This window comes from Cololabis saira, chromosome 4 (assembly GCF_033807715.1).
Source record: "Cololabis saira isolate AMF1-May2022 chromosome 4, fColSai1.1, whole genome shotgun sequence".
Lineage (NCBI taxonomy): Eukaryota > Metazoa > Chordata > Actinopteri > Beloniformes > Belonidae > Cololabis > Cololabis saira.
In genome coordinates, this window is record NC_084590.1 from 1,331,638 (window position 1) to 1,341,965 (window position 10,328).

Below are 10,328 nucleotides of genomic sequence, written 5' to 3' on the forward strand. Positions count from 1 at the left end.
AGGAAGTTAAATTGCATTGATGTGTATACCTTAACATTTGGACAAAAAAGGATGTTTGAAAAGGATGTTTGGTACATTTCCAAAAAAAACCTGCAATGAATAGATTCATTGATTAGTCACTGCCACACTGCCAGTGTACATTGGGGTACGTTCCTGCTGGCCTGTGGCCATTCCACTTAAATAACACTCAGTATACTGTAAGCAGTATAGTAAGTTGTAGTATCAGGTAAATATAACTTCTTTTTTTAATATTTTGTGGCTCTAGTGGCCTTTATTTGAAGTGTAGACAGGAACAACATGCAGCAAAGGACCACAGGCCATGACATGAATCTGCAAACGCTGCAGGAGGACTGTAGCCTCAAATCAAATCAAATCCTCAGTAAAAATGTCTAAGTGCCGTAATTTTTTATTAAGAGGTAAAAAAATTTTAAAAGAGCAATCATGTCGGCATTACTAAATACCACTTTACTGCTCACATGAGGTGAAGAGAGTAAGTTACAGCCAAGTGCCACTAATCATCAGCCAACACGGACTCAGCATCACCAGCTGTGGAGAACTCTTTATATGCTGACGTTTTGGCAGTTTGCTGGTCCGGAGCATTTGAGTGTGTTAACACAAAGCCAAGAGGGAAAGACACAATGGTCTAAGAAAAGTAATTGTTGCTGCACATAAACCTAGAATGGGCTATCAGTCCTTTACCAAATAATTTGATCTTCAATATTTTAAAGTGAAAAAGATCATTCACAAGTGGAAAACAGTCAAAAGAGATGCATATATCCCCACAATGAGAAGACTGGCAACTGTGATGTCTAGGAGTGGATGTCCCAGCAAATTCACCCCAACTTCAGACTGTTCAATGCTCAGAGACATAAGAGAACATCCCAGGGCTAGATGTCAGATCTTATATGACTCACTGAACATGTTCAATGTTAAAGTCCATTTTCAACACAACCTTTTGAGACCACAGGTACAGGTGGTCTGACAAGTGATTTTGGAGCATCACATATCTGTGGAACTGCTGGGCACTTACTTATTAGATTTCAGAACATCCTTTTAGTATCATGTAACATGGTCCAACCATGTCAAATCCTAAACTATTACAGTACTGAGATGAGACATTCATGTCTCATCTCAGGACCAAGCAGAGGGTAGTGGCAGACATAACAGAGACCAAATAGTGATGACACTCAAAAGAACTGCCTGCTGGGAAGCTAACTTCTCACCTCCAATATATCCAATAACTCTCCGTCCCAGAGACATGAAGACCTATCTTACCCTGTCTCAAATGACCTAAGAAGTAACACACACATAGCAGCTACTGCTCCACACAACAGTATATCCTGACAAATGGTTTCTAAAGAAATGACTACAGATACGTTCAGGGCTTTAAGGACCAATAAGGTCTGGGATACACATACTTTGCATGTGTGATGACTTCACCAGATGCTCTGTGGTTTCCGCTTTAAAGGAAATGGAAGACAGGCGGGCAGGGGAGCTGCAGCAGACTTCGCATATTTCTGATGTTGAGATTATAAACCCACTCTGCGTCTTTTCTGATATTCACATTACACTGGTCATACATATTCACACCCACACTTGAGTTGTATAACACATGTTGGCTATTTCACCTACAATACACACACTATACACACACACACCTAGACTGTGCTCCTCGGGAGCAGATTTGAGTCTGACTGATGGACTGAGTTTCACAGATAGCTACAATCTGATCTGCCTTCCTTCTCTCCCTCTTACACACACACTCACACACAATCTCTTTAACACATACATACACAGGAAAGAGAAGAGTGAGCAGAGCAGAATGGGCTCTTCTCAGGTTGCTGTTTGAGTTCAACAACACTGATGGGTTTGGCAGACCAGGTCTAGACCATAACATGCACCATATGTCTCCTGGAAACCATCAAGAACAAAACAATGGCATCAATATTTTGCCAGGAGTGAGCAGACTGAACTCACCCACTTCCAAAAATTAATTAACCTCAAATTCATTGTAGAGCAAATCCACACAAGGGTTTCTTAATGTTTTTAGCTCATCACACAGAAATTTAATTTCCTCTTGCAATAGTGTACTCACAAGCAGAGACACATCACCGAGACCATTGAGCGGTATGCCTGCTATTAGTCATTCATCAAGCTCCATGGCTGATTAATTACAAAACCAGTCAGGTCGGTCTGATTTGAACTCACATGAATACGATGTTGTTGTAATAAAGACACATTTTACAAGACTGAGCTTTAACTTATGCTTAAATTCAGGCTAATACACACTAATGTTGTTACTGTGATCAGGTAGTAAATAGTTATAAATAGTTATACACCCAGTTTATAACTCCTTGCAAATTCATAACTTACCTGTTCGTCTGTTGCCACAATCAGTTGTGTATTTTAGGGCCTGAGCACTTACAGCGCGAAGGCCCTATTGTATCTGTAGGAGATGTTTTTTATTTTCCTCGTTCTCATTTTTATTTTTCCGATGAAATTAGGGCCTTTTTGCCTCCCTAAACGTGCCCCAAAAGTCACCAAATTTTGCACCAAGCCAGGCCTGGCGAAAAATTTGATATTTAATGGATTGCATTAATGGGCGTGGCCTAATGGCTCAACAGCGCCCCTTAGAAAACTTCGTGCCTCAAGCCCACAATACGGTTTGACGTACATGCACGAAAATCGGTACATACCTGTATCATGTCCCAACTTAAAGAAAAGTCTCTTGGCGCCATGGCCGAAACCGAACAGGAAGTCAGCCACAGGTAGACAAATTGATAATGGACTGTTGGAGATTTAGAGCCTCTGAGTACAGTTGAAAAGCCAATAGGACAATACATGATTGTATACAGTTTTAGGATAGGGTGGCGTTTCATTCTTACTTTTCACCTAAAAATATTTAAATGATCTGAATTTGAACTACAAACCGGATTCGGTTGAAGTTGGGAAATTGCTTAAAATGTAAATAAAAACAAAATACAACGATTTGAAAATCCTTCTCAACCTATATTCAATTGAATACACTACAAAGACAACATATTTAATGTTCAAACTGATAAATGTAATTTTTTTTGCCAAATAATAATTAACTTAGAATTTCATGGCTGCAACACGTCCAGTAGAAGTTGGGAAAGGTGGCAAAAAATACTGAGGAAGCTGAGAAAAGCTCATCAAACACCTATTTGGAACATCCCACATGTGATCAGGCTAATTGGGAACAGGTGGGTACCATGATTCAATTCAATTTTATTTATATAGCGTGTAATACAACAAAAGTTGTCGCCAGACGCTTTCCAGAGACCCAGAACATAAACCCCCGAGCAATTTTTACATAAACAATGGCAGGTAAAAACTCCCATAGTGGGAGAAAAGCCTTAAGCCAAACAGTGGCAACAAAAACTCCCCTTTAGGAGGGAAGAAACCTGGACCAGGACCTGGATCATAAGGGGGACCCAGGTGGAAGCAGCAACTGGATGACCGGGGGTGGGGGCCGCAGGCAGGTGGAAGCAGCAGCGGGATGACCGGGGGTGGGGACCGCAGGCCAGCACGCAGCTCCCAAAGCTCCAGCCCAATCAGCAAGCCTCAGGTCAGGTTCAGGGTCGGGGAAAGGTTGAGAAAGGGCACCATATCCAAGCCACGTCTTTTTCATGGACGCCGCTGCTTATTTCAGCAAGACAATGCCAAGCCACATTCTGCACGTGTTACAACAGCGTGGCTTGGAAGTAAAAGAGTCCAGGTTCTTCCCTGGCCCGTTTGCAGTCCAGACCTGTCTCCCATTGAAAATGTGTGCCGCATTATGAAGCGTAAATTACGACAGAGAAGACCCCAGACCTTTGAACAACTGAAGCGATTCATCAAGCAAGAATGGGAAAGAAAAAAAGCCTTAGTTCCGAATTGGATTGAACGCCGCATATAACTTTTTTCTTCGCGTCACTGGCCGCGGCACCAGGGTACAGAAGCGCCTCAAGATGGATGAGCTTGACGTCTCACCTCGTCACAGGACCAGGCTAACCACGCAGAAGAAAAAGCGGAAAAGGGAAATTCATCTGGAAAACATGATAAGATTAATATAACTACGTTAAACTGTTAGCTCTTAATGTTAACTTAACTTAGACTGTTTTCTGGTAAAATAGCACTATATCTGGTACATTACTGTCTTTATTTCAACACTCGCTCATTTTCTCTTTCGTAACTTTCACTGTCACCAATCACCGATACATTTTCTGTCCGTTAGCCTCCGTTAACATCTTAGCATGACCTCTCCGTCTCCCACCGTTTCACCTCTTTGCTGCTCAGTGTGTGAAATGTTTAGCTATTCCTCTGCCTCCTTTATTGAAGACGGTAAGTGCTTAAAATGTAGTTTATTTACAGGGCTGGAGGCGAGGCTCAGTCAGTTAGAGGTCCGGTTCTGCCAATTTGACCATAGTCCGATAGCCTCCTCAGCTAACCAGGCTAAGCTAGCGGCGGACCGGCCCATAGCAGCTGAAGGTAGCCGCTCCCCTGCAGCTCCCGAGCAGCCGGCCAGTCAGGACCGGTGGGTGACGGTTCGGAGGAAGCGTAGTCCTAAAGGGCTCACGGAACACCACCACCCGCTTCATGTGTCTCCGATTTTCCCCACTCAGCGACACACCCGCTGAGAAGCCGACCCTGGTGATTGGCGACTCCATAGTCCGGCATGTGAAGCCGACTCCAGCGACCATAGTTAGGTGTATCCCGGGGGCCAGAGCGGGCGACATAGAAGCAAATTTGAAGCTACTTGCAAAGGGTAATCGTAAATATGGTAAAGTTATCATCCATGCCGGAGCTAATGACTCCCGTCTTCGCCAGTCGGAAGTGACCAAAATGAATATTGTCTCGGTGTGTAACTACGCCAAAAGTATGTCGGACTCCGTAGGTTTCTCTGGCCCCCTCCCCAATCTGACCAGCGATGACATGTTTAGTCGCATGCTCTCGCTCCGTCGCTGGTTGTATCGGTGGTGTTCAGAAAACGACGTGGCCTTTATTGACAATTGGGAAACGTTCTGGGGAAAGCCCGGTCTGATTAGAAGAGACGGCATTCATCCCACCCGGGTTGGTGCTGCTCTTGTCTCTAGTAATTTGGCCTGTTTCATTAGACCCTCTCCCTGACATCGCAGGGTCCAGGCCAGGATGCAGAGCTGTAGTTTAACACACTTCTCTGCTGCTTCTCGAGGACCAACGCCTGCCAACGAAACTATAAGATTACATGATGTAACTGGTAACTCTAACCAGGTGCCTAGCAAAATAGAAGTGGTTGCAGTTCCCCGCCCTCCACAAGTTCACCAGGTGCGGCGTTATAGAGGCGTTAACCAAAATAATCTTGTAAAAATTAAAACCAATGCACATTTGGTACCAATAACAGACCGAAAAATTAGATGCGGACTACTAAATATACGATCGTTAAGTTCCAAGTCTCTGTTAGTAAATGATATAATTACAGAGAGTAGGAGTGATGTTTTCTGCTTAACAGAAACATGGTTACAGGAGGAAGAGTATGTTAGTTTGAATGAATCAACTCCGCCCGGCTACTTTAATCATCACATTCCTAGAAACACGGGCCGAGGCGGAGGAGTCGCAGCAATTTATAACTCCAGTCTCCAAACAAAAATTTAACCTAAGTGCAATTATAATACATTTGAAAGCCTCACGCTTAGTCTGAAATTTCCGAGCTGGAAATCAGAGAAGCCAGTTGTGTTAGTGGTAGTGTATCGGCCCCCTGCTGGCGCTTATCTAGAGTTTTTGTCTGAATTTTCAGATTTCCTTTCTGGATTATTGATCAGTACAGATAAATTCATCATAGTGGGTGATTTTAATATTCATATGGATGTTGAAAGCGATAATCTTAAATTAGCTTTTAATTCTCTTCTAGAATCAATGGGTTTCTCACAAAAAAGTGGACGGGCCGACGCATTGTTTTGATCATACTCTCGATCTCATTCTCACCTACGGTGTTGAAACTGATGATCTGTCGGTGTCACCTGTAAACTCCCTTTTATCCGACCATTATTTAATAATTTGAATTGAATGTTGTTGATGTCGAAGTGCAGGGCAGGAGGTATTATTTTAGCAGATGTTTGTCTGATGAAGCTATTGCTAAATTTAAGGAGGCCATTGCTCATCTTGCGACAGTGGAAAATAGTGAAGCCTCTACTGAAGCAATAGAGGCCAGTGACCTGGGTTCTACCTCTGATGTTGATGTTGATTTTCTTGTTAGTAACACTGCTGATCTGTTGCACTCAGCTTTAGATGAAGTTGCTCCTTTTGAAAAGGAGGGTTTCTAGCCACAGGAGCTTAACTCCCTGGTACAATTCAGATATTTGCATGTTGAAACAAAGCGTGTGTAAAATGGAAAGGAAGTGGCACTCTTGTAAGTCTGTAGACTTCTATTGTGAATGGAAAGATATTCTAATAGTATATAAAAAAGCCATTCGCAAAGCAAGAACAGCTTATTATTCAACGTTGATAGAGGATAACAAAAGTAACCCACGTTTTCTGTTTAGCACTGTAGCCAGGCTGACAAAGAGTCACAACTCTGTGGAGCCGTGCATTCCTGCAGCTCTCAGTAGTGAAGACTTTATGGGCTTCTTTAACAGTAAAATCACGAAAATTAGAGAAGAAATCAACCAGCCGGTTGTGGGCGTTTCTTCAGCTTTAGCGACTTCCCTAGGCTCTGACTTGACTCTAGACTGTTTTGATCCTATAGACCTCCCTGAGCTGACCTCACTCGTTAATAGAGCTAAGTCTACCACATGTATGTTAGACCCCATCCCGACTCGACTATTCAAAAATGTTTTTTCTCTTATTGGTGCGACAATACTGGACCAAATCAACCTATCCCTAAGCTTAGGATATGTACCACAGGTTTTCAAAGTGGCAGTAATTAAACCTTTACTTAAAAAACCTTCTCTTGACCCAGACACCTTAGCTAATTATAGGCCAATTTCTAACCTTCCATTCGTATCTAAAATTCTGGAAAGGGCAGTTTCAAGCCAGTTATGTGACTATTTGTATAGAAATGATCTGTTTGAAGTCTTTCAGTCAGGGTTCAGAATGCATCATAGCACAGAGACAGCACTGGTTCGAGTCACGAATGACCTTCTTATGGCCTCAGATAAGGGATTAGTGTCCATATTGGTTCTACTGGACCTCAGTGCTGCTTTTGACACTGTTGATCAATGCATTTTACTGCACAGGTTAGAGCATGTTGTTTGGATTAAAGGGACAGCTCTACGTTGGTTTAAATCATATCTATCTGACAGGCTCCAGTTTGTTCATGTACATGAGGTTTCTTCAGAACAGTCAAGGGTCTGTTATGGTGTTCCGCAGGGTTCAGTGCTAGGGCCAATCTTGTTTATAAATACATGCAGCCGTTGGGAAGTATAATCCAGAATCACGGCATACACTTTCATTGCTATGCTGATGATACGCAGCTCTATTTGTCTATGAAGCCGGATGAGACAGAACCGTTGGTTAAACTTCAGGCATGTCTTAGGGACATCAAGGACTGGATGTCCAGAAATGTCTTGCTTCTAAATTCAGATAAAACAGAGGTTATCATTCTTGGTCCAGAGCATCTTAGGAAGGGATTAGATGGTGTTGCGATGGCTTCCAGTGCAACGGTGAGAAACCTTGGTGTTGTTATCGATCAGGATTTGTCGTTTAAACCATATGTTAATCAGGTTTGTAAAATAGCGTTTTTCCATCTCCGTAATATTGCAAAAATTAGGAAAATCCTCTCGCAGAGTGATGCAGAAAAACTAGTTCATGCGTTTGTATCTTCTAGACTGGATTACTGTAATGTGTTGTTAGCAGGATGTCCAAGTAATTTGCTGAATAGGCTCCAGCTGATCCAGAATGCAGCAGCACGAGTGCTGACAGGAATCAGCAGGAGAGACCACGTCTCTCCAGTGTTAGCGTCGCTCCATTGGCTACCTGTAAAATTCAGAATTCAATTTAAAATTGTATTACTTGCATATAAAGCCCAAAACGGCTTAGCTCCGCAGTATTTACAAGATTTGATAGTGCCTTATGTTCCTGGCAGAGCTCTCCGCTCCCAGGGTGCAGGTTTACTCGTAGTTCCTAGAGTATCTAAATGTAGATTTGGAGGGCGGGCGTTCTGCTATCAGGCACCATTACTTTGGAACCAACTTCCAATCTGGGTTAAGGAGGCTGACACCACCTCCACCTTTAAAACTAAACTTAAAACCTTTCTGTTTAGTAAAGCCTATAGTTAGTGTTTAGTAAACCTCTAGCTGGTTTTGGTAAATCTCTAGGTAGTGTAAACTCTAGTGTGTTAGAGTCAGTAGTCATAGTTGCAGCTATAGAACAAAACTATAATAAATAGTCTCAAATATAGCTTCGCGGTAGATATGCTGCTTTAGGCTTATGCTGCAGGGGGGCACCGACATGATCCGCTGGGCGGTGCCTCTCACCCTTCTTCTCCTCTCCTTTTCCCTGCCTCTCTTCTCCATTACCATTTTTATTTATTATAAATATCTCATAGCTATCATTTTTGTCCATCGTTCCTGTAGTTTCTTGTGCCGGTCCCCCTTTTTTCTCTTTTGTGCATGTTTGCAGGCTGGAGCCTCGGGAGCTGCGTTCTGGCCTGTGTTCCCGCCCCCCCCCCCCCATCCCCGGTCATCCCGCTGCTGCTTCCACCTGCCTACGTGGATGTCTGCTGTTGCTGCTTCCGCCTGCCTGCACCCCCCCCACCCCCCCCCCCCCCTCTGGTCATCCCGCTGCTGCTTCCACATGACTGTTGTGTGCTGCTGACCCCCCCCCCCCCCCCCCCAAATCTGGTCATCCCACTGCTGCTTCCACCTGCCTGCTGTGTGCTGCTGACGTCCCTGACTCCCCCAGTCTGGCCTTCGGCAGGAGGGTCCCCCCTTATGAGCCTGGTCCTGCTCAAGGTTTCTTCCCTCCTAAAGGGGAGTTATTCCTTGCCACTGTTTGGCTTAAGGCTTTTCTCCCACTATGGGAGTTTTTACCTGCCATTGTTTATGTAATAATTGCTCGGGGGTTTATGTTTATGTTCATGTTCATGTTCTGGATCTCTGGAAAGCGTCTAGAGACAACATCTGTTGTATTAGACAAGATAAAATTGAATCAATTGAATTCACTTTATGACACTTTTTTTGCAAAGTTCACAATTCGAGTTGTCATAACAAATACACCATTCTGACAAAATGTAAACTTTTCAAAAAGATGCTGCATATTTGACTCAGTAACACTTGAATAATGGAGAAAAAGAAGTTTACGTCGGTAAATTTGAAAGACTGACTTCTCGGTCATGTAACTGAAAGGGTGTGTGTAGAAGCTAATGCTGACATTTTTTGGGAATCCCGTGGATGGGAATCAAGTTCACTGGTCATCATGGGATTGGGACGGGACAGGAAAAAAGGTCAACGGGAGCGGGCAGGACTGGGAATTGTAATAACAATAGGTCAGGTTTTTACAATTGTTTTTAAATGAAAGACTCCAACTAAACAGGGGAGTGGGATGGATGAGACGTCATTCTTCTGGAATTGGGATGGGATGGCATTTTTTTAAAACTCGGTCATGGGATTGGGATGGGACAGGATTATTTTAGTGGGAGTTGGATGGGACAGGAGTGAAAATACACTCCTGTGTCACCCTCTAACACATACCCTTTTTCCCTTACAAAAATAATATAGCAAAAGATAGAACAAATTTGAAATTATCACCTTCATACCAGTAAACTTAAATTTCAGCCTGTCATTTTAGAAAAATATACTTGTCACAAAAAAAGAGAATCACTGTGCACAAATGAAAGTAATAATACAGTATCTGTAAGCTTAAATGTCACTAATAACATGAAATGATGTTTTTAACAACATTAATGACAACATTCATCAAGATTCCTTCACATGCTCTGTCAAGTCAATGATGGTGTCATGTCAGTCTCATCACCCTTCAAATAAAGTCCATCCATCCATCCATCCATCCATCCATCCATCCATCCATCCATCCATCCATCGTCCGCCGCTTATACATTCCCGGGTCGCGGGGGCAGCAGCCTCAGCAGAGATGCCCAGACTTCCTTCACCCCAGACACTTCCTCCAGCTCCTCCGAGGGGAGTCCGAGGCGTTCCCAGGCCAGCCGAGAGACATAGTCTCTCCAGCGTGTCCTGGGTCTTCCCCGGGGTCTCCTCCCGGGGGGACATGCCTGGAAAACATCCCTAGGGAGGCGTCCAGGAAGCATCCGATACAGATGCCCAAGCCACGTCAGCTGACTCCTCTCAATGTGAAGGAGTAGCGGCTCGACTCCGAGCTCCTCCTGGGTGACC